The 24,374-nt window shown below is 52.6% G+C and overlaps 1 protein-coding gene across 2 annotated transcripts in view; it reads left to right on the plus strand.

Moving 5' to 3' along the window:
- Window positions 1-594: 594 nt before the first annotated feature.
- The window catches only part of JAKMIP1 (janus kinase and microtubule interacting protein 1), a 112,133-nt gene continuing 88,353 nt past the window's right edge, over window positions 595-24,374 (plus strand). Inside the window, exon 1 of one of the 2 annotated variants that reach the window (XM_055326439.1) lies at window positions 595-621. The gene's annotated coding sequence lies outside the window, so the exon portion shown is untranslated. The remainder of the gene's footprint in view (window positions 622-24,374) is intronic. The other variant, XM_055326438.1, reaches the window with a different exon arrangement.

Raw genomic sequence — 24,374 nt, forward strand, 5'->3', positions numbered from 1 at the left:
GCCCGCAAGCAATCCCCAGGGCAGCTCCGACCCAGCGGGCGCCGCGACCCCGCGCGACCCGGGGCGCTCAGCCGCGAGACCCCAGCCTTCCCCCGCGCGGGCCGCGGGGCCAAGTGCGCACGCTCGGGCCTCCCCGCACCTCCTCTGGCGGCCGCCGAACCGCTCCCGGCCTCGGCCCCGGGCGGGGGCGGGGCGAGCGCAGCGCCTTCCCCCTGACTGGCAGGGGCACGGGCCAATCGGAGGGGCGGCCCGGGGAGGGGCGGGGCCGCGCCGGGAACCGGGCGCCGGGCGATCGCAGGAGCTGCAGCCGGGAGCGTGCGGCACGCGCCTGCCGGCTGCCCCGAGCGCGGTCCCCGGTGCCGCCGCACCTCGACCCCCGCCCCGCCGAGCCGCGCGCATCTGCCCATCTTCTTCGTTGGCTTCTTACGATTTTTCTTTTTCTTTTTTTCTTTCTTTATTTTTTTTGCACGCAACCTTTTTCTGTTCCGTTTTGTCCTTTTTAAGGCGGGGGCGGTGGCAGCGTAAGCTCGGGGCGGGGAGGGGGCGGCCGGAGGATGCGGCGCGGGGCTGCGCTCGCTACGTTCGCAGCTGCTGCCCGGCTCGGGCCCGAGCGCCGAGCAGGTGGGTACAGGTGCGCCGTGGGGGGGAGGGGTGGGGGCGCGCCCTGGCCGAAGGGGACCCGTGCACCGGCTGATGGGCGGACCCCGCGGCACGGGACGCGGGGACCGGCGCCGTCCCGCCCCATCGCCCACCCACCCTCCCCAGCCTTCGCGCCCCTCCAGATGCCCTGCCACTCTCGTGTCTCACCTCCGTGGTCCTCCACCCTTCCGCTCCCATCCCCCATTCCCTCCAAATCCCCCTTCGGCGTCTCCCAGCAGGAGGACTCTGCGTCGCCTCCCTCCGTAGGCCCCTTCCCCGTTCCGCCCCCCAGCCCCCTCTCTCCCTCACGCCACCCCCATTTCCACTCCTCTCCCCATTCCGCCCCAGATCCGAGGAGGGGGAGGGGGACCCACCGGCAGCCCCAGGGAGTGGCGCGGGGGGCGTGGCCGACCGGTGCCCTCCGAGTCCAGCCCACTGAGTAAGTCAGGGTCCCCCCAGGTCCCGGGCGAGGTGGCACAGAGGCTGGAGCCGCGGGCCGCTCCGGGGCGGCGGGGGGCCGGGAGGGCGAGGCCGCCCCGCCCGCACCCCCGCACCCCCGCACCCCCGCCCCGCGCACGGCACCCGCCGCGGCGGCCCCTGCCCCGCACCCCCCCGCGCGGCTCCGCCCACGTGGGCGCGGGGAGGAGGCTGAAGCGCTGGGAAGAAAGGCTGGTACCCACCCTGCTGCCCCGCCGGCGCGCCCTGGGCGCACGCAGCCTCGGGAGATGGCGCGCAGGGATTGGCTCCGCGGGCCGGGCACCTTGCCGGGGCGCCCTGCGTTCAGGCCCGGGCTGTGGGCCTGCGTTAGCGCGCTGTGCCCTCATCCCCAGCCCGCTGCCCCCTCCCCGCCTCACCCCCTGACCCCCTCACCCCCCCTCCCTGCTGCGGGCTCCTGAGGATCCGGCCTCATCCTCCCTGATGGAGGCCAATTGCCGGGCTTGAGTCTTTCGCCATAGAAGGCCCCCGGCCCCGAAATCCCCCGCCCCCCCCCCCCCCCCCCGTCCCCACACACCCTAGTCTGCCTTTTACTGATGGCTTGGCCGGCCTGGGCTCTCTGCCAGCCTCTGCCCGGCTCTTTAGACGCCAGAGATACGGTATCTAACGGCTGGTCCTCCGCCGCCCCCACCCTTTTCACGCACACTGGGAGGCACAGTGTCCTTGGCCTTTGCTGTGCTGTTCCCTCTCTGGGAACGCCCTTCCTTCCACTGGCCAGCTCCTTCTCCAGCAAGGTCAAGGAGAACCCCTTGCCCCGCCGGAGCTTCCCTGTATGGTGGGGTGGGACACGCTGCCGTGTCTGATGCCTCAGCCTCCCAGGCCAGATTAGATGTAGAAGGGCGAGTGGAGCCTCAGCCCCTCACACAGGGAGGGCTCTGCTCACAGTAAATATCCCACGTGAGGGGGGCCCTTCCCCACTGAGTGACCCCCTGGCGTAGGGTGAGTCTGTGGAGGAGCTGGTTTCTCCTCCAGACCTCGGGTGGGTGGGTGGCACTGCCATGAGCCCAGGTGGGCAAGGAGGTTTGGGGATGGCATATGGGATGGTCAGGACCCCTGTCATTTGCTTGCCCAGCAGGGCAACTCCCAGATCCGCTGCTCTCAGAAAGGTCTTCTTGACCGTGGATGATGGCTGTTGGGACTCTTGCACGTGGTCTGTGATGCCGAGCATGTCTCCGGAGCTGGGGGTAACTCCCACCTTGAGGAGACTTCTCCCAGTGAGGAATCCCTCATAGGGTCTGAGTGTGGCCCCAACAAATGTGAACGTTGCCACTGTCCTTCAGAAACCATCCTTAGCTCCTGCTGCCTCTGTGACCTCCCATGTTCCCCACATCTTGGCTTCCCTGGCCCAACTCTGTCCCTGCCACATGTGCCACCTCTGTGTTCCCCGGACATGTCTTCACACGCAGGCTTCTCCCCACATATCGTGCTTCTGTTTGGTTTGGGTTTTGGGTTTTGGTTTCTTTGGGCAATGTCCTCTCTCGTCTGCCTGGAGAACTCCTATTCATACATGAAGGCCCAGGTCTCCTGTTTCAGTTTGCTGGTGTTTCTTCACTTTGCTGTACAGATTGTGGGTTCTCTCACCTGTGCCCTTTTAGAACATATTTCCATATATAGTTGAAGATGTGTGACATTTTTCCTTAAGCAAACCTTGCGCACCAGAGAGTGGGGACACAATGAGGTCTGAGGGGCAGCCCTGCTTGGATGGGGGCTCCACCTTCCTGGAGAGGTAGTTACGCTGGCACCCATCATGTCAGCGCTATGACAGGGACGTGCATAGCGGGGGACAGAGCTTGATGGTCTCTCTGCAGGTCTGACTGGCAGGTTTCATGCTGAGGAAGCAGGATGGAGGTCCCCGCTCTCTTAGCGTAGACGGTAGGTTGGGGCCAGGAGAGGAGTGGCATAAGCAACCGTGGCTAAGCCAGACACATGCCAGCAGCCATTGCCACTTGTGCTGGAGCTGTTTGCTGAAGTCCCTGGGAATGGGACCTGCCTCCCTGCAGGCTCTGGAGCCAGACTGCCTGGTTTCCATTGGGGCCCTGCCCTTCACTCAGCTGTGACTTTGTAACTAACACGGGGTGCCTCCCTCAGAAAGACTGGGGACGACTGCACTGGGTTCTGGTTCTCCTCGCTTGGTCTCTTGGGGGGGTTTGAGTCGCCTTGTAGGGCTTCTGAAATCGATTCACCTTTGTCCTGGTCCTTAAGGCTGTGTGATCTCAGACAACAGGATTAACCTTTCTGAGCCTCCATTTCCTGTGCAAAATTGGGGCAGGGGTCCCTCTGGCTGGGCTGGTATGGGGACCAAAGTGTGGTCTCTGGGCATGGGCACCACTTCCTAAGTGGTGATGGTGAGGGAGCTTATGGTTAAAAAATTCATCCTTTGGTTTTGTCCCAGAGCAGCCACCCCATTTAGAGGCCCTTTGAGCCCTTCCTTCCCTAGCTAACAACATCAGGCCAATAAGCTAAATATTCAATCAATGGGAGTGAAAGATGAAGGGAGTGGGTACCTGTTGGCTGATGGGAGTGAGTGCACACCCGTGTGAGATGTCGAGGGCTGTGGGCAGGAGTCCTGAGTTTATAGTATGCACAGTCAAGGCCACCCACTCGGCCTGAGCAGCTCCTTTGATGCTTCTGTCATCTGGGCTGCTTTCCTGCTCAGTGTTTACAGTGATTTCCGCTCAATTCCTAGGAAGACTCTTATACCCCTAAAAGAACAAATCATCAGCACCAGCTAGGTGAGCTGAGCTGGGACAGGACAGGGCCAGGTCAGAGGAGGGGCTGCATCAAGGACCAGCTGGGACCCTCCTGGCTGTGCCACCCTGGGCAAATCTCTTAACCGTCTGTAGCCCGGTTCCTTTTCTTGTGATGCTCATGGGAGGAGTATAGCTATCGTTGCTTAAACTCCCCCTCCTCCTGTGAATTATCTCACGGAAGCTGCACAGCACCTCTCTAGGGAAAGATTATGTGAGCACCTGACAGGCAGGGGCTGAGCCTGGAGGTGGAGGCGGGGGCGGAACTCACCAGCGGGGGTCCCACGCTCCAGATCCTAGGGGTTGCTCCGTGGAACACGCTGATCCCTGTAAAGCAGCGTCGACCTTCTTACAGGACCCATGTGAGGAATCAATCAGAGGAGGCTTCTCAGGGCTTTACATCGAAATAGGTTACCTTGAAGCCAGAAGCCATTAGTGTTGCTGTGATCTGAGGCTCAGGAAAGGACTCCAGGGCAGGCCAGCAGTGGGACCTTGCTTGTCATTGTCACTCTAGCCCAGAATACTGTCAGCAAATGTTTTCTTTCTTTCTTTTTTTTTTTTTTTAAAGATTTTTATTTATTTATTTATGATAGACATAGAGAGAGAGAGGCAGAGACACAGGAGGAGGGAGAAGCAGGCTCCACGCCGGGAGCCTGACGTGGGACTCGATCCTGGGACTCCAGGATCGCGCCCTGGGCCAAAGGCAGGCACTAAACAGCTGAGCCACCCAGGGATCCCTGTCAGCAAATGTTTTTTTTTTTTGCTCTGGCCTTTCCAACGCCAGGTGGGCAGCCCGGGGACTATGAGCCAGCTGGGGGGAGGGCATGAGCAAGGAGGGGGCCTGAGAGCCTGAGGCTGTGAGGCAGGGGCTAGAAGCCCCTCCTGTGCGAGGTGGGAGCCTGGTCCAGAATGGCCCGAAAGTAGCAGAGTGAGGGTGAGGCCCCCTCCCCAGCAGGGACTGAGGCTCTCCTTTCGCCTTCGGTATTAGTATTTATTTTTGGAACTGCAACAGGAAATATTTTACCTCTCATTCATCTCTAGAAATGAATTGAGATAAATGCCATTTTTTTTTTCTTAATTGTAACAGTTAATACTTGTTAGGCACCCACCAGGGGCTGGGGTGCATGCCGTCGTTGGCAAGCTGTGGCCCTATTAGCCCCGTCTGCTTCTGTAAATAAAGTTTTATTAGCACTCAGCCATGCCCATTTGTGCACCTGTTGTCTGTGGCTGCTTCCCTGCTCTGTTGACAGAGTTGCGCAGCTGTTGCCATCACCTGTAAAGCCAGAAGCACTACCTGGCCCTTTGCAGCTTGAGTTTGCTGTCTCCTGGTCTGTGCTGTCCCTGATTTGAGTTCATTCGGTTTTGGACACAAGCTCAGAGGGAGGTGCCTTGTGTTTCTCACTTTATAGATGGGTACAGACAGCCTCTGAAGCCTGCCACAGGGCCACAGAGCTGGTACGTGGGGGAGCAGGGTCTGCACCCAAGCAGGCTACATTATTACTTTTTTGGGGGGACATATTTTTTATTAGCTCCTAATTGAATTTTACCATGTTTAGAGAATATAGTATGTTATCTATTTTTAAAAACTTATTTACAATTTCTTTCTTTAAAGATTTATTTTATTTCATTTTTAAAAATATTTTATTTATTTATTTGTTCATGAGGGACACAGAGAGAGAGGCAGAGACATAGGCAGAGGGAGAAGCAGGCTCCTTGCAGTGAGCCCCATGTGGGACTCGATCCCAGGACCCTGGAATCACGCCCTGAGCCAAAGGCAGACGCTCAACCACTGAGCCACCCTGGTGCTCCTATAGCTGTTTTTCTTTTTCAAAATTTATTTAAGTAATCTCTACACCCATCAAGGGGCTCCATCCCACGACTTTGAGATCATGACCTGAGCCAAAATCAAGAGTTGGATGCCTAACCAAACTAAGCCACCCAGGTGCCCCTATGGACAATTCCTTAATGACCTGATTCCTGATCATTTCTTAAAATATCTTTGTGTTAAATATATATGTACTATTTAATAATGATGATCACGTTAATTATATTTAAGTGTACGAGTCAGTGGTGATATGTTCATATTGTTGTGCAGCCGTCCCCATCAAGCCCAGAATGTTCCCATCATCCCAGACTGGCAGTCCATGATCTTACCATGACCCTATACTGCCTTGTATGAGTTTTGTAGGAAAAAAAGCAAATGGTGGTGGCATCATCATTTGGCATGGGAGGTTTTGACGGCAGCTTTGGGTTTGAATGCTGGCTCTGCCATTTGCCAGCTGATGGTGGACGAGCCTGTGTACTTTTCTGAACCCCTTACAAGTCAGTGTCCTCATTTGTAAAACGGACAGCCCCAGTCCCTGTTCCTGCCGGGCACATGGGCATGGGGATGAACTAAACAGAGGTGAAGGCCCAGCCTTCTGCGGTGGGCAGTAGCTATGACTCTGTTCCCTTGAGCAGCCAGACCTTAATGGGGTGTTAGGTCTGTTTCTCTGTGAGGCCTGTGGTGTCCCCTTGATCCTTTCCAGGCCCTGGAAGTATCCTCAGGACCTAGCACATGCCCTGAAGTCCCTGCCTGCGCCTCAGAGGACCCAGATGCTGTGTGGATGCGGCCTCCTGCTGTCCTTTCTACCCAATGGCCCAGACTTGGCTGCAGGGCCATGCTAGGGAATGAAAGGAGGTTCTGTATGCCATCCTGAGACTGCCAAGGGCTGCCCATGTGGCAGTAATGCCCTTGTGTGTGCCAGGTCAGGGAACGCGCTGGCTCAGCCTGCTGGCCCCAGTGCCTCCACCTCGGCTGCATTCTGATTTGGGAGCCCTGGACTGGCCCCTGGTCTCTTCCTCAGTTCGAGGGGTGGGAAATACCTCCGAGGGTGCCCTGCTTTCTTTGCAGGGTAGGCAGCCTGCGAGGATCACGAACTATGGGAGTGGAGGTGAGGAGTGATCTGGTGAAGTGGCTTTCTACTTCTCCTAGCCTTGGGAGCCCCTGTCCACCCCCCCCCCCCATTCCCATTGTATCCTGTTGCTTCTGGACGCGGGTCAGTCCTTTCTGCTTGCTGAGACATGGGGTTTTATTCAACGGGGTCACAACCTAGATTCTCTGGTGAAACAGTTCCCTCCCTCTCTGCCCCTGTACCCTTGCTTTTTAAAAATTGAGGTGCAATTCACATGACATAAGACAAACCATTTTAAAGTGTACCATTCAGTGGCATTTAGTACATTTGCAAAGTTATGCAACTGCTGTCTGTCTCTAGTTCCAAAACATTTTCATCTCTTGCAATGAAAGGCCTGTATCCATTAAGCACTTACTCCCCACCCTCCCATCAGCCCCTGGCAACCACTGGTCTGCATTGCATCTCTAAGGATTTGCCCATTCTGGACATTTCGTGTTGATAGAATCCTATTACGTGTGGCCTTTTGCGACAGCATAATGCCCTGAAGGTTCATCCAGGTTGTAATGGGTGTCAGTGCCTCGGTCCTTTTTTATGGGTGAGTAGTATTTCATTGTGTGGCTAGATCGCTTTATATTTTCCATTCATCTGTTGATGGATGTTTGGGTGGCTTCCACTTTTTGGCTAGTGTACCTAGGGTTTGAAGCAAGGCTTACGGAGTTAAAATGTTGTTCCTGGGATCTGTCCTGCCTAGGTTCTGTTCTGGCACTTCCACTCTGTCTTCTCACTGCCAGTCCATCATTCAGCCACTCAGCCCATGCTCCTGGATTGTACTTCATGCCAGGCACTGTGCTGGGAGCCTCCAGCCTGGACTTGTTCTTGACATCTGGAGAATGATTTCTTGGCTTCTCGTTTTCCAAGCCGGGGCATGGGAGTGCCCTGAGGCAGGAGGAATGGCATGGGGGCCAACCTGGTTGCTCCAGAGAGGCTGCTGGCATGGGAGCCCGGCTGCCTTTCTGTTGGCTCCTGGAACACGCTGGACTCTTCCTGCACCAAGGTTTGTGTTTGCTGCTTGATGTCTGGCACACTCTTCCCTGTCCTCACCCGAACCATGGTCTTCTCATGCTTCACATCTCGGCTTGAATTTCCCCTCCCCCCAGAGGTCTTCCCTGTCCACTGTAGGTAGATACCTGTCTCCCTTCTGCTGTTGTTCTTTTCTACTGCATTCTTTTTTCTTCTGAAATCATCACCATCTGAAGGGGTTTTTCCTCGTTTATCATCATTCCTCCATCCCCATAAGCCAGGGCAAAAGCATCAGGAGGCAGGGACCTTGCCTGGCATGTTTGTGCTCATCTTTCAACACAGGGTATTGGCACACAGTAGGTGCTCAATAAATAATCGCTGCTGTTGCTTGGAGTCAGATGTAACTTAACTACCTGATTGCACCTTGTTAGCTTCGTGACCTAGAGCACATCTCCTAATCATTCTGAGCCTCACTCCCTTTTTCGGTCAATAGGAAGGCCATCCAGTGTCCCTAGCCCTGGTGCGCAGGTCAGAATAACCTGTGCAGACCGCCCAGAGCCGTGTTGGTGTGCAGTAGGTGTTTGTAACCGGTGCTGCTGCTGGTGGTAGTTGGAGATGTGGTCATAGCGATTGTGGATGAGTCTCCATGTGCTGGGTGATGTATATACTTGCTCGCCCGGAGATGGGTAGGGGCTCCTAAAGCTGAGCTCCTGGCACTCGCCATTGCTCAGTGCCTTTGAGCCCTGAAATGTTGCTCTTCTGAATTGACCTGGGGTGGTGAGTAAAAAAAATACACACTCGATTTCTAAGACTGTATCAGCAGGAGAGTGAAAAAGATCTCAGGAAAAATGTTAACATTGATTACACATTGAAATGCTATTTTGGATCTGTTGGGCCAAATGAAATGTATTATTAAAATTCATTTCACTTGTTTCTTTTTGTTTTTAATGTGGCAACTAGAGAATTAAACTTTGCGGGTGGGGCTCACATTGTCTTTCTTTCGGGCAGTGCTGCTTTAGAGGTTCACGTCCTTGGGAGCAGGGGCCAGGTTCTGGAGGGCTGCAGCTCTGCCTTCTATGAAGTGCGTGGCCCTAGGCAGGTTAATTAAATTCCGTTGTGCTTCAGTTTCCTCCTCTGTAAACAAGAAGCTCAGTCTGATGACAAGCAATGACAGTGCATATTTGAGGGCTTCCTGTGTGTCCCTGGAAGGAAAGAGGGCCCCATGAAGAGGAGGTGTGGCAAGGTCTCAGCCCACATCAGCTTTCATTCCGGGGAAGGAGGGACCCACACAATCTAAATTAATCACAAACCCTGTCACTAAGACTGTGATGCTTCCCTGAAGAATCTAAGGAAGGAGGCGCCGTGGACATCATACCTTCCAGGAGAGCTGGTCTCGAGGTGGGAGCCAGCAGGGATGGCTCTCCATCCAGCCCGGTGCATAGCAGGTTCTCTGTAACTGGCAGCGGAGATGACTACTCGGGAATGGCTCAAGAGCGCTGGGTCACTCTACCCAGCAAACCTCCACATGATGGCTCTAGCCTTTTTAATCCCAGCGCATGTAATGACCACATCAGGATTTTGCTGCTGTCCTCTGAAGAATTTGCAACCTCATGTGCAGTGCATTTCCTGTGGCTACCGAATGCAGGAGTCTATCCTAGAAGCTTCCCTATGGCCAGCTCTGATTGGACGAGGGCAGCTGACCAGCCAGCTCTGATTGGACGAGGGCAGCTAATGGCCAGGTTTGATTTTTCAAAGGCAGCTTCTGGGGCGTGGCACGGCCTCCCTGGTATTGTGTGCATCTTGTCTACTCTGCAGCCATCTCCACTGCCTCCTATCAGGCCTGGGAGGGAATCTGAATTTCATCCCCGATCCAGCCTGGAACCACTAGGGAGACAAGTCGCTTCACCCCTGGGAGCTCTGGCGTCCTGGGAGGTACCCAGCATGTCCCTATCACAAGCTGCTTGTGCTCCCTCCACATGGAGAGATGCCCGGGAAGGGCTTTGTTTCAGTTTTGCAGGGGTCACCTGGCATTGTCCCTGTTTTCCACATGCACGCCGGCCTTCAGGTGCCTGGCATGGTACTGCCTGCTGGGGTGGGAGGTGGAGAGTGGGGCATGCTCACGAAGAAGCAGAAATGAGCCTCAGGTGGGTTATGGAGGGTGGGAGCATCTTCCTTTCCTGCCCTTCTCAGCCCGCACCACCTCAGTGTTGCGGAGTGAGTTACCGGAGGTTGCACAGGTAGAAATGGCAGTGGTGGGGCTGCTCTGGCTACTTGTACGGTTGCTAATTGCATATGAAAAGTGTGCAGACCTTAGCTGGGCATTCAAAGGTCCCATGGTGTGCTCCCAGCTCGGTTGCCATCATTTACTCCAGTGAGCTGTACCTCCCTGCTCAGCACTGCTCTTTCTTCCAGATCCTTGTATGCCATCTCCCTCTGCCTGTGACATCCTGCTTGCTCCATGGCCCAGCTTGGATGTCACTTCCTCCATTCTCGCTGGGCCCCCAGGAGAGACCTGTTTGCTTATCCTACAAGTTCGGATTGAGTGAATGAAGTCACTGGGATTGGATAAAGACAGGAATAGCCAGGAAGCAGAAGAATGCACCAAAGGAGCTGCTTCTGCTCATCTCAATTTTGCTAGCATGGCGTGGCCTGCTCCTGCCTCTCTCATCCCACGCCTTCAGTAGGGCATGTGTCCAGCTACACCATCTGTCCACTGTTTCTGACTGAGCCAGGCTTTTTGCACATGCTGTTCCCTCTGATAGATTTGCCTGTTCGCTTTTCCTGTCCTCATCTAGCTAGTGAACACCCTCCACTTGTGCTTAGAATCCATCACTAGCTTTATTTCCTCCAGAAAACCTTCCCTGTTGTCCCCCTTCTCGTTCCCCTTCCTCAGGCCAGGTCAGGCATGTCCCCAGGGCTCCTGCTGCCCTAAGAATTCCCTGCTTACTGTCCTGGACATGGTATTGCAGCTGTCTGTGACTTGTCTGACTCTCCCACTAGGCAGAAGGTTCCAGAAGGTTTTAGGAAGCTTGAGATGCCATCTGATTTGCAGTAGGATTCCCAGAGCCTGGCACAGGATGGGTCAATAGATTTTTGGCCTTTGGTCTCACAGATCATGATAATGTCAGTGCTAAGAGGGGCCCCAGGGGGGAGGTGGTCCGTTGTCTCTGTTGCTCATGTCGGATCCGCCCTGTCCTTAACTAGTGTCACTCCACTCTCTGCAGCAGCCACCTCATGACTACCCTGCAAACCTTAGATAACCCAGTACTTGGGGCAGAGACACCCTGGTGGCCGTGTTAGCCCAGAGGGACCATTGTGGAGCTTCTGTAGCTTCTTCATAAAGGATCGCCCACACATGGATTTCACCATCTTGCATTGCAGTCTGCTTTCAGTTCAGGACTACAGATATGCTAAAAAGCTGTTCTTCAGAATCAAAAACATCTCATGTTGACTGAAGGTTGTAGTTCTTTTTTTTTTTTAAAGTTTTTTTAATCTGTGTCTCATGAGAGACACAGAGAGAGACAGAGACACAGGCAGAGGTAGAAGCAGGCTCCCTGCAGGGGGAGCCCGATGTGGGACTTGATCCCAGGACCCTGGGATCATGTCCTGAGCTGAAGGCAGATGCTCATCCACTGAGCCACCCAGGCGTCCAGGTTGTAGTTCTTGTTAAATTGTCCTACTTCTTCCCTTTCCCCCATTGCACCTCCGAATGCAGCTTTGGAAGACGTGGCTTCTTTCGGGAAGTTGGCAGGATTGCTCCCTGGGCCAGAGCAACTGGACCAGTGAGCTCATTAAGCCAGGTAGTAATTGGGTTCCTGCAGCAAGTCTGGGTCCTTCCAGGCTGGGGAGTAGGTGATCTCTTTGCCAACCAGATACTTTATGGTGAACAAGGGCCAGGTTGCCTACAGATTGTGCCTGTTCTGTTTTAACCTTCAGGCAGATGGGTTCTTCACTGACATGAATGTCTCCCTGGATTAGTCACCCAGGACGAACCCAGTTGATGACAGCCTGGGCATTTGAGATCCCCCGAGTCCTCTACAGGGGTGACTAAAAACAAATACAAGACAGTTCAGACCAGGGACACAGGCAAGTCCTGTTGCTGGGTAGGCTATTGGAAATTGGGGGTGCTCCAGCCAGAAGATGGGGGAGGGGTGCCAGGTGCCCCAACCATCAGGTGTTGACAATATAGATTGTGAATTTGGGATGTCACGGTTTACAAACTCCTGGTTTGTAGCTTCCCTTCATGTTTGTTGATGAGCAGAGGGCTTGGTAGGGAAACTAAGAGGTCAAGTAACTGGGATGTTGGAGGCATAAGTCACTCAGGCAGGGATGTGGGCTGATCGGTTTGGGATGGCGTTTTAACTGTCCATTGGGACAGGTACACAAGGGACCTCTGTTCACCAGAGCTTCATTAACATCTGTGCCAGGTCTGCAAGAGCAATGCCATGACATTTGAAAAGACCCATACTGTGGACTTTGTTGTGAATTCCAACCATCCCTTCCTACTTTGGTTTAAAGCACTGAGCTGTTGCTCCACGTCATGAAGGAGATTCCCAAAACATGGCAAGTGGTCCCATCCGTCCTTGTGGGCATGTCAAGTTATACCTCCAAATCCTCCAGCCCAGTAAACTGGTAGTAGATATTTCTTTAGATGGTGTTCCATGGCTGTTGGACAAATAATTGAAGTGCTCCTGTTTGCTGGAACCAGAGAGAAAAAAAAAATCATGAATGATTTGAAAACCACCTGGGAGCATCTAGCTGGCTCTGTTAAGTGTTCAACTCTTGACTTTAGCTCAGGTCACAATCTCAGGGTCATGAGATCAAGTCTTGCTTTGGGCTCCATGCTGGACATGGAGTCTGCTTAAGATTCTCTTTCTCCCTCCCTTTTCCCCCTCCTGCTCACCTTCTCTCACTCTATTAAAAAAGGAAAAGAAAAGAAAAGCCATTTAAGAAACTGAAAAATTGTCAGAGAGGTAATTTTGCTATCTGGATTAAAAATAATTAGCCTTTTGAAGTTGTCACTCTACCTTTTATTCCAAACCCAGTGTCTTATTCACTTAGTGCAAAAGAATGCAGTCAAGGAGCAGCAGAGGAACCAAAAAGACATGAGACATGTAGAAAACAATCAGTAAAGTGGCAGAGTTGAACTCAGCTCTACAAATATTAACATTAAATGTGAATGGGTTAAACAATCCAATCAAAAGGCAAAGATTATCAGAACATAAAAATGATCTAACTATATACTGTCCATAGGAGATACATATCTTTGGATTCAAATATAAGATAGATTGAAAGTAAAAGGATTGAAAAAGATATATAAAGAGCAAAGCCACAAGAAAGCTAGAGTGGCTGTATTGGTATTATATAAGATAGACAAAATAAAAAACAGAGATAGGGGTGCCTGGGTGGCTCAGTTGGTTAAGCATCTGCCTTTGGCTCAGGTCATGATTCTAGGGTCTTGATATCAAACCTTGCATTGGGCTCCCTGCTTGGAAGGGAGTCTGCTTCTCCCTCTCCTTCTGATCCTCTCTCCTGCTCATGGTCTCTCTCTCTCTCTCTCAAATAAATAAATAAAATTTAAAAAAAAAATAAAGAGGGACATTTTATAATGATAAATGGGTAAATCTATCAGGAAGGTATAAACAACCATAAACACATATGCACCTAACAACAGAGTGTCAAAATCCATGAAACCAAAACTGACTGAAATGAAGGGAGAGATAGATAATTCAGTCCATTGTTGGATACTTAAATACTCCATTTTAGGTAATAGATAGTACAACTGGATAGAGGCTCAAGAAGGAAATAGAAAACTTGAACTACACTGTAAACCAACTAGAGCTAACAGAAACATCAGAATATGTATTCTCAAGTGTACATGGATTGTTCTTTAGGACAGACCATATGCTCAGCCATAAAACAAACTCAGTACATTTAAAAGAATAGAAATAATGCAAAATGTGCTTTCTGACCACAAGGCAATGACATTCAGGAGGCAATACCAGCAAACAGTGCCTGGCCTGTAGCTGATGCTCAACTCTCATCTTGTGAGTCCTGCGTCTAAGACCTCCACTTGTCCTTCTGATTTCATCCTCCATCACTCTCACTCATACCTTTACTTCCTGGCCTGACTGAGCTACTGACTTTCCCACCCACTGTTTCCAGCTTCCTTGCATTTGCTTATGCTGCCTCACTTCCTGAAATGTCTGTTCCTTTGCCTTCCCCACCCCCATCCTGTCTCCTAAGTTTGCATCCTGTCCTTCCTACCTTCCATGAACATCTGCCTTAGTGAGCTACAATGAGGAGAGTGTGTAAGCAACTGATCAGAGCAGTGGTTCTCCAAATGGGGTCCTGGACCAGCAGCACGAGCATCACTGGGGGCATTTTAGAAATGCACATTCTTAGGCTCCTCCCTTAGCTACTGGATCAGAAACTGGTTTGGGACCTGGCAGCCTGGCTTTTAACAAATTCTGTGGGAAATTCTGATACTCCCTCCAGTCTGAGAACCAGAGCAGGAAGTAGTTACACAGTTGGTCTATTTGGTCATCACTAAGACAGTTGACAGCTGATTGGTTCCCTCCAGTAGGCAGGAATCACCCATGCTGTCCTGCTATATCTACAACTGAGTACAGAGACCCTTGCTTCCTAACAGCAGTTCCTAGAAGGCAGTTCTCTGTCCAATAAGCACAAGCATGTTCCCATTGGTGCTCAGAGTGAAGGGTGCTTGGGTTCCAGTGGTTTCCTGTGGAAGAAGGAAGATGTCCTGGCCTTCTTGTGCTGTACTCCCTCCCTCTTTGTCATGGATGTGGGCTATAATCTCATTTCTAGGAAAGAGGGAAAGTGGCAGAGTGTGAAAACCACCCCTGAGCCTGGAGTCCCAAGGCTCAGGTTTGTATCCTGCCCAACTACTGCTGTAGCCTTGCAGTGGTCCTTTTTCTCCCAGGGTGTGTGTGGAGCACCTGCTGTGTGCTGGGCACTTGGTCCCTGCCCTCTTGAAGTGCAGTGAGCAAGGATGATGATCATAGACAATTGCAGAACAACACTATACCCTTACCTCTCTCTGGATTTGTTTCCCCCAACTGTAAGATGATCTTTATACCATAATCTACCCTAATATACAAAACAGGGAAATGATGGTTTGTTCTTGGATATATTTTATGACCTTAAACTTATGACATTTATAAGGTCAGTGCATGAGAATAGTGAGGCTGCTTTGATGATTAGAGCTTTTGAAATGAAAAACTTGGGGTGATAGTTGTGGTCTTAACAGCTGTGGCATCTTCAGTGTTGCCAGGCTTTTGTTGTGTTGTGGGAATAGTTTGTGTTTTGAGAGTCCTTATGTACCACACTTGCTGTTGGTAAGGGTTACAGTTTGATCGGCAACTTGGCTTGCGGTCTCGGGATGCCCTGTACTGGAGGTGGTAGGAGAGTCTGTGCAAACAGCTGCACAAAGCTGGGTGTTCACCTGGTACCTCAGGTCCATGCAACGGGGTCTGCAAAGGGTTAACGTTTGGTGTGCGGGTCATTTGAATTTGCACGCTGTCTGTTTTGTTTAAAATGATTATACCTGAGGGATGCCTGGGTGACTCAGTGGTTGAGTGTCTGCCTTTGGCTCAGGGTATGATCCTGGGGTCCTGGGATTGAGTCCTGTATCAATCTCTGTGTGTCTCTCATGAATAAATAAAATCTTTTAAAAAGTTGATTATGCCTGAAAAGATGGAATCAAACGTGTTGCTCTAGATCCCTGACCCCCAAGCATCTTCATGGAATGGAGTGTGCAATCCAGGCCCTCATCACCTCCCAGCCCTGCGAAGTGCTGATGGTTCTGCTCCGATTTAGACATTGGCCATTGTCCCTTTGCAGGCTGTCATCTGCCCTTTAGTACCATGTTTGGTCTCAAACTCCTAAGTGTCCCATGTTGCTCAGTCTGGGACCTGGGAAGGCAGAGTCTCCAGGGCCATCACTGATGGAGCTGAGCTGTGTGGGAGGAAGAGCTGTGTGAGGGCCAGCCCTTGCCTCATCTTATCTCTGTGAGCAGATCCTTAGGGTCCAGGGTCCTCCTAGGAGGGCTGCAGGTCCCGTCTGCCCGCTCCTTCTGCATAATGGCTCTAGAGTTATTGGGTGTTTGGAGAGAACAGCAGTCAGACGAGGAAAGGGGGATCTCTTCCTGAAATTACACCTGGCTATGCCACTCCTCTGCCTAACGGGTTCCCGGTGGCCAGGGATGAAGCATACACTCTGTCATTATATCTATGACCTATCCTGATCCTCTGGCTTTTACTGTCTTAGCTCAGGCTGCCATAATAAAAATACCATAGACTGGGGGGCTGAAACATGGGAAATGTTTTTCTCATTGTTCTGTAGGCTAGGAAGTCCAAGATCAGGCTGCTGGTCAATTTTGGCATGATCTGTCTTCCTGCATTCTTACTGTGTGCTCATGAGGAGGCAGGAGAGGGTGAAAGCAGGCTCTCATGTGTCTCTTCTTTTTTAATTTTGAAGATTTTATTTATTTAATCATGAGAGACACAGAAAAAGAGAGGCAGAGACACAGGCAGAGGGAGAAGCAGGGTCCCTATGGGGAGCTCCCTATGGGGAGCTCCGTGGGGGACTTGATCCTAGGACCCTGGGATCAGGACCTAAGCTGAAGGCAGACAACCATTGTGCCACCCAAGTGTCCATCTCTTGTGTTTCTACTTATAAGGGCACTGATCCCATCTTGAGAACCGTACACTGACCTCGTCCTAACCCTTGTTACTCCCCAAAAGCCCCAACTCCAAATACCATCGCACTGGGGATTTGGGTTTCAACATAGGGATTCGGGTGACCCTGACCCCTCCCTGATGAGCCCCATGAGGGGTTCCTTGAACTTACCGGGCCCCCTTCCTTCCTCCTGACTCTGTACTTCTGTGTCTTCTTGCTAGCACTGCCTTTCTGCTGCCTCTAGAGATGGCTCAGGCTCATCTTGGGTGCTTCCTTGCCCACCCTGGGTCCTGAACATCTTTTCATCACAGCCCTGACCACACTCTGGGGCTGTCATCTTTCATAGTCCTTCTTGTGCACTGGCTGCAGCTGAGGACCCACGTGGGACGCATGTTTGTGGCTTCTGTGCCTGGGTCCAACAAGTGTCTACACCTCATGAAGTCATTGTTAACTATCTTCCCTACTTAGCTGGTAGTAACCTGGCAGGGAGCACATCTTGGTCCAGGCACCCCAGCTCTGTAATTAGTGTCTCTCTCTCTGAGGCCCTGGTCTCTCCCTACCTATCTCAGCCCCACCCTGCCCCTGTCATTTCTAGAGTCACCTTCTTGGGAGAAGCTAGGACATAGGCTCTGTGTCCCCTCCCCTCCAGCTTTGTGCACAGAGCAGGTGCTTGGTAGGTGTCTGCTGAAGAGTGTGCCCTAGGCATAGCACGCCAGGTTGAGTGGCTGGTGTAGAAAGGATGTGGAAACCACAAACGAAGTTTGCTTGAAAGTCATTGGTTGCCCTGCTTGTTCTTGGTGTGATTAATTCTCAGCCTGGTGACTCATTTCAGCAGAGGCGGGACAGAAATGGGCTGACAGCTGGGGCCTTTTCTGGGACTTCTTAAGGGGACTATGCACATCAATAAAGAGGATGTTCTAATATGGAGCAGGGAGCTTGCCAGGAGCCAGCAAGTAGCAGCTGAAAGAGCAAAGGTAGGGACTTGAGTGAATCTTTTACTCACTTTAAGCTAAAATTTTGTTCCTGTGAGATGAGAATAACACGTCTCTCTAGGACCTTATGAGCACTGGGATTGTGTGTGTAAAGCACCTGATGCCTGGCGGCTGCCCAGGAAATAGCAACCTTCTCCCCCCAGGTGTGCACAATAGCTGAGGCTTAGCTAGGTGCTCAATAAATGTAGTTACTTTGGCCTTCCTTTGGATGAGGCAGTGTCCGGGTTACCTTGTGGCTCTGTGCTCAGGTCCTGGTGTAACACCTGGAGCAGGTAAGAGCAGGTAAGAGCATGGATGCTGGAGCCAGACCACCTGCTCATCGTTGCACCCCTATTTGCTAGCTGGGTCACCTTGGCCAAGTTACCTACCTCTTCCTGCTGGAACACTAAAATGGGATGCTAATAATACCCATGTTAGGGCTGTGGAGTAACAGATGATTGGGAAAGTTTGGAACAGTGTGTAGCACACAGGGATGGCAGTGTGAGCAGGGACTACTGTGGTTATTATTACTTGGTGCATGTTGGTTGAGTTACATTGTATTGTGTCTGATGGGAGAGGATGTGGATATTGCCAGGACGCTTTACTTTTCTTGCAGCCCAGGCCTCATTTCACATTGTTCATCCTCACCTCAGATTTTCCCTCCCGTCCAGCATCTGTAAGATTTTACAGTGAAAAGCTAAAGAAAAGAAAACCCCGCAGGCACTGAATGTTCTGGAGGAACTTTCCTCATGTTCTTGTGTCTGTTGATAACGACTTTCAATCCTCCATTTGGGGGGGATTTTGTGATGTGGGTTTTGAATGGGAGTAGCAGTTTTATCAGAAATTGTTTATTTGTGGGAGCGTTTGGTGGGAAATTGAAGTAGGTGGCTTTTTTGTTGTTGTTGTTGTTGTCGTTGATATTGGAAGCTTTTCATGACCTGGAATATTTTGAAACTATAGCTTTATGTAAGTGTCGTGGCTAATTCAGTGGTATTTAATTTGCTATCAATATGCTTTGTTTTGGGAGGGTGATGGCACGGTGAGCCTGGCTGTTCCTCCCTAAAAATGTGCTTGGGCGCCTCCTGGGAGCGTGTCTGGTCTGCTGCTAAGTCCCGAGGATAGAAAACAAACAGTTACCTTGTTTGCCCAGTTCCTTGGGCAAGCTGGGAAGTGGCCTTAGAGCCAGACAGACCTGCGTTCGAGTCCTGACTCTGCCGCTTACAAGCTGTGGACATCGGGCGAGTGACTTCAGCTCTTTCAAAGGTGTTCCTTATGTGTCAAGTGGGAAAGACACTGTTCTGTGTTTTAGAGGTTTTGGGGATGGATGGAGATGGGTATGCCCCGCACATTGCCTGGCACAGAGTAGGCTCCTAGAAATGGCAGCTCTTGGTTTGGCTGCTGCTTTTGGGTCGAGGGAGGGTCTCTGGGAAGCCAAGGAGCAGGGGGTGGTGGATGGGGCAGGGCCCCGCGTTGGCCTGGGCTTCCTGTCCGGCGCAGTCATCTCAGCTGTTGCGCATACCGGGTGTCCCCCCCCCCCCCCCGGGATGCTTCATGCTCCCCTTGCTCTCCAGCACCCCTGGGAGGTGACGCCATTCAGCGGCCAGAGCGGGGCGCCGTGGGCCCTCGGGCGAGCGCTTGCCCTCCCCAGGCACAGCACAGCGGGGCGGCGCAGGTGGGACCGGGGAGGGGGGACCGGGGAGGGGGGACCGGGGAGGGCGAGGGCGGCTCGGGACGCTGAGGTCGGGAGCTCCGTGTGGGCCCCTCAGCAGGACTTCATTGCGCGAGAAACGCAAAACGTGTTTCAGAAGCACAGTCCGGCCTTTTTAAGTTCCCGCACATTTGTGTGCAAATGTCATATTTTACCAGGGCCGCACTGTACCAACCTGGCAACCCGGCCTGCTTTTTAACGACACCAACGTGTCGGTGCTGGAGCTTCCCCAGTCGCCCCAGTACCGGGGAGGGGCGGGGCCGGCGACCGGAAGGGGCGGAGTCAGCGTGCCCGGCCCAGCGGGCAGCCGGAAGTGGGTGGGGCCGGAAGTGGCGGGGCCGGGCCTTGAGGAGTCATTTCGGCACCCTGGGGTGCAGACTGGCCTCGGCTTGGGGGCGTACTGGCAGGGGTGGGGCCTGGCAGGGGCGTGGGGAAGGGGGGCCTGGCAGGGGGAGGGGGAGGAGGCCTGGCAGGGTGGAGGGGGAGGCCTGCAGAGGTGGGGGAGGCTGTCAGGGGTGGGGAGGGGGACGCCTGGCAAAGGTGTGGGGGAGGAGGCCTGGCAGGAGTTGGGGAGAGGCCTGGCAGGGGGAGAGGGAGAGGGAGGGAGAGGGAGAGGGAGGAAGAGGCCTGCAGAGGTGGGGGAGGCTGTCAGGGGTGGGGAGGGGGGGCCTGGCAGGGGTGGAGGGGGAGGCATGGCAGGGGGAGGGGAAGAGGCCTGCAGAGGTGGGGGAGCCTGGCAGGGGGAGGGGAAGAGGCCTGCAGAAGTGGGGGAAACTGGCAGGGGTGGGGAGGGGAGAGGGCCACCCCCCAGCGCAAGAGGGTCAGAGGCACGATGGAGTCAGGTGCTTCCCAGGGCGTCGTGGGGATGGTGACCCCGAGGCGGGTGGCAGTGCGGGTGTCGGAGGGATGCAGCCATTAGTTGTCTGGGTCGGTCGGCGGGCCAGGCCAGGCCAGGGAAGGGGCTGCCTTAATTCCCTTAATCTGTGCCACCGCCCAGGAGGCAGGACAGCCTGGGCTCGGGTCCCGCAGGCAGGGAGGGATAGAGCTGGGGGTCCACTCTGGATCTGACTGACAGGCTTTCTGGGGAGGCCCGGGCCTTCGGGGGAGGGACCTTGGTGATCATGGAGGGCTTCCTGGAGCAGGTGGGTGTGATGCCAGGGCCCAGTGCTGCCGCCCTATGCACATTTGGATTAGACACACCCTCCCTAGGCTCTCTGGCTCATCTGTGCACTGGGGAAATGGGACCAGGGGGCCCTCTAAAGTGTCCCTCCCAAGTCTGGAGCTCACTTCTTCTGTACATCAATGTTTGCTAAGTATTTTTCCCTTTAGGGAGCCTGAGGTCTGACTGCTGACACCCTCTCCCCCAAACTCCCTTTGGAGTTTCAGGATGCCAGTGGGTGTCCAGGTCACTTCATGTCTGCAAAGACTGTGCCCCGCCCACCGTTTTGAAAAGCTCTGACTCCTTCTGGCCACCCAGGCTGTGGATGCTGCTAGGAGGTCCACCCTGTAGGGGATACCACGAAACAAGCCCTGGGACCTGACAGATCTGTGTTCAAATCCCTGGTCTTGCTGTGGGTTCACTGGAAGTTTAGGCCTATCCATCCACCTCTGAGAGCCTCCGTTTCCCCATTTGTAGATGTAGAGTGATTATCTCGCAGCCCTTCATCTCCTTGGCCCCACTGCCCCGTTCCGAGTGGGTCAGGGTGACGTGGTGCTTTTCATTCCTGCAGTGAAACAGCTCAGCAGCCAGGACTGATAAGGAGCTTGGTAAATGGAGAGATTCGAAAATAGATAAAAATGTACAACACAGTGTAACTTGAGCTTTAGGACTTCTTCCCTGTCCCCTGCACTGGGGCTGTAAGTCCTCTGTGGTTCTGTCTCCTAAAATGTTCTTACCCATGGCTTGTTTCTGGCCTCTTCTCCCCTCAGCAGATGGGGACACGCTGTCTCCATCTCCAGGGAGCCCCCTCCAGGCAGCCTTCCGTGTGGAGCCTGAGCAACTAATCTGAAATGCATGTGTCCAACCTTGTAGAAACCTCTCTATGGCTCCCTGCTGGGCTCAAGGTCAAGTTCAAGCCCTTTAGGGATTTATATTCCTTCTGCTAGACCTCCATTCATCCCAGAGCAGAACTGCCTTGTTCTTCTCTGTATCTTTATTTTTTAAGATAATTTTTATTTTTTAAAGATTTTATTTATTTATTCATGAGAGACATGGAGAGAGGCAGAGACAGGGGAAGCCGGCTCCATGCAAGGAGCCTGATATGGGACTCGATCCCAGGACCCCGGGATCACGCCCTGAGCCAAAAGCAGATGCTCAACCACTGAGTCACCCAGGCGTCCCTGCATCTTTAGTGCCTGGGAAAGTAACCGGGCCTTAATAGGTTCTCAAGAAATGGTAGTGGTGCCGGTTATTGTTTGTACAGCAGGGTACCTCATCCACTGGGAGGAATGTCAGTATTACCATCCCTTACGTGGATGAGGGAACAGGTTCAGAGAAGACCGGGGTCTTGGTGGGATTCAGAATGATCATTGAGTAAATACATGCTTACCCTTTTAACCTCTTCATAGGGAGTTGTGAAGCATCTCTTACTTTATGGGAGAGAAAAAGGCTGAGCCCTGAATCCAAAGTCTTTTCCAGGTTCAGAGGCAGCGGAGGATTGGCCAGCATGGGGCAGGTGTGGGCAGGTGGTGGTCCAGGGCAGCGTCCGTCTGCCTGGGCAGAGCTGCGTGGGACATCCCACCTGGTGCCAGCCATGCTGGGTGAGTCCTCAGCCAAAATCGGGCCCCCAACTTTATCACCTGTACGGAGTGCACCCGTGATGCGGTGATAGCGAGTTGCCTTTGGGACTCTTTATCACAGATATCTGCTAGTCATTAACAGTTTCCCACCGTGAACATAAAAACTATACGAAAGGGATGAAAGTCTTGCAAAAAGAACAAGAAAACGGTCTCCATTTGTATCCCCACCACCCTTTGAACCACTGTTTTCTCAGCCTTGTCCCAAGGCAGCGTGAATAGAGAAAGTTGCAAGTCCATGAAACGCTTTGCTTTTTATGTAGAACGAGGGATCTCAGTTATTTGTGACCTGGGTCTGTCACTCCTGAGCTGAGTGACGTCGGGCAAGTTCCTCAACCTCTCTGAACCCCCATGGTCTCAGTGGTCCCCTAGAGAATTCACCCACCTGCTGGGGTTGCTGCTGAGTTGGTCTGGTGGGTCCGGAGAGTTGGCGTGGATCTGTGGCAAGTGGAGGCAGGGGAACAGATGAGGAGGGGCCTCATTCGGGCCCAGGAGTGTGGTTTTCACCCCGGGGGCAGTGGAGAGCAGCCAGTCTGTGAATATATTTGACTGTTTTCTGATTCTTAGAGAAGTGGTAATGGCCAGGGTCAAGGGACCCTGATTCAGAACTCTGCGTGGCTCAGGGTGACCACGGGTAAGTGGGTGGGTGGGGCAGAGGGTGAGGGGGTGGCCAGTGGGGAACACATTGTGGAGGGGGGTCAGAAGAAACCAGTCCTTAGCTGGGAAATGGGGGTCGTGGTTGAGCTGGGAATGCTGAGGGATCAGAATGGAGACAAAGGTTTGGGCCAGGAGGGGATGGGGCGTTGCGTTCCCAGGAGCCCGTGCTCAAGAGAGCCTGTGGGTAGGCTGGGCACCCATCGTAATTGCTCCAGGGGCCCTCGGAGATGGGAACTGAGGCCCAGGGCAGCTGTGTGACTTCTCCAGAGTGACTCAGCAGGTTGAGAGGTGGGAGGCCAGGTGTTTTTCTGCACCGTGGCCTGACTGGTCGAGCTGCCAGCTCCCAAGGACAGAGGGAACTCTGCAGTCAGGCTTGGGGGATGTGGCTTGTGTTTTCTTAGACAAGGAGCCAAAGACCAGGGCTGGCATAAGCTGAAGACTTGTAATGCTCTCTCTCTCTCTCTGCCCAGAATCCCTTCCAGCTGCTGTGCCCCGTTGTCAAAGATTATCCTTTACCTGATGATGCTTGTTATTCATGATCATCAGGTTTTACTTTTCTACTTGATTAATTCGGGGAAGTTTGTGGTCTAGAATACTTCTGACAGAGACATGACTGCATCCTGCAGTTTCTCTCCCTGTCTTTTTAAAATTTATTTATTCATGAGAGAGAGACAGAGACATAGGCAGAGGGAGAAGGAGGCTCCCTCCAGGGAGCGCAATGTGGGACTTGATTCCAGGACCCTGGGATCACGACCTGAGCCCAAGGCAGATGCTCAACCACTCAGCCACCCAGGTGTCCCATAAACATTTTCTTTTAATGAGTGCTCTGAGGCTTGGGTCAAGACCAATCATCGTTTTGCTGCATCAGCATTATTGTGACAACTGCTGACAACTGAATATGAAACGTATCCATGATAAAACTTCCTGGGTTTGCTTACTGTGTTGAGATTTCATAATGTCCTTGGTCTGAAGAGATAAAAGCCACAGCATTTAAAAGGGTGAATTGCTCTGATGTCTGCAGTTTACTTTCATATTGTTCGCAAAAACAGAAACGTATCCTTTATTGGTGGACAAAGTAGATGTGGAAAATTGAATAATCAGTGAGTCTAGATGAAGAAAGTATAAGGAGTTCATTGTACTATTCTTGGAACTTTCCTGTAGTTTTCCAGCTTTGTAGAAGAAAACCTTTGAAAAAGGGCTGCTAGGTATGCTAGGTAGGGAGGTGTCTTGAGGATCTCGGGGCCCACCTGTCGGCTCCGTGCTCACCTCTCCATCCTTGTCTTAGTTTGAGGCAGAGAGGACTCCTTTGCCCCAGGGCTCAATTCTGAGCAGACTCTTGGGTCCAGTTTTGAAATAGTGGCAGAGGGTTTTGAGAAAATGTATTCCTCCCTCTATAGAGATATCATATTTTTAGAATCTTTGTTTTGGGACCAACTTTCCTTCAAATTTTCTATTCTCCCTTAAGTTTTTCTTAAATTTGTATTGCCTTCTAAAATGGCTGGGGTATACGAATACTATTTGTTGTGGTAATTATTCAGAGAATACAGAAGTTAAGAGATCCTCATTTTCTCCATCCCCTAAGGGTTAGCCAGTGGTAGGTTGGAACCTCCTAGACTTTTTCCTGTGCTTGTGGAAACACATAAGAATGTGTGTGGATATCCTGCAGGGCTTGATGTTTTATGGTTTTTATCCTTTGTTCACCTGGTGACCCAGCTTTCTACCTCTCCTCAAAGATGCAGTGTGGGGA

The sequence above is a fragment of the Nyctereutes procyonoides genome, unplaced genomic scaffold (genome assembly GCF_905146905.1).
Source record: "Nyctereutes procyonoides isolate TBG_1078 unplaced genomic scaffold, NYPRO_anot_genome, whole genome shotgun sequence".
NCBI classification, from domain to species: domain Eukaryota; kingdom Metazoa; phylum Chordata; class Mammalia; order Carnivora; family Canidae; genus Nyctereutes; species Nyctereutes procyonoides.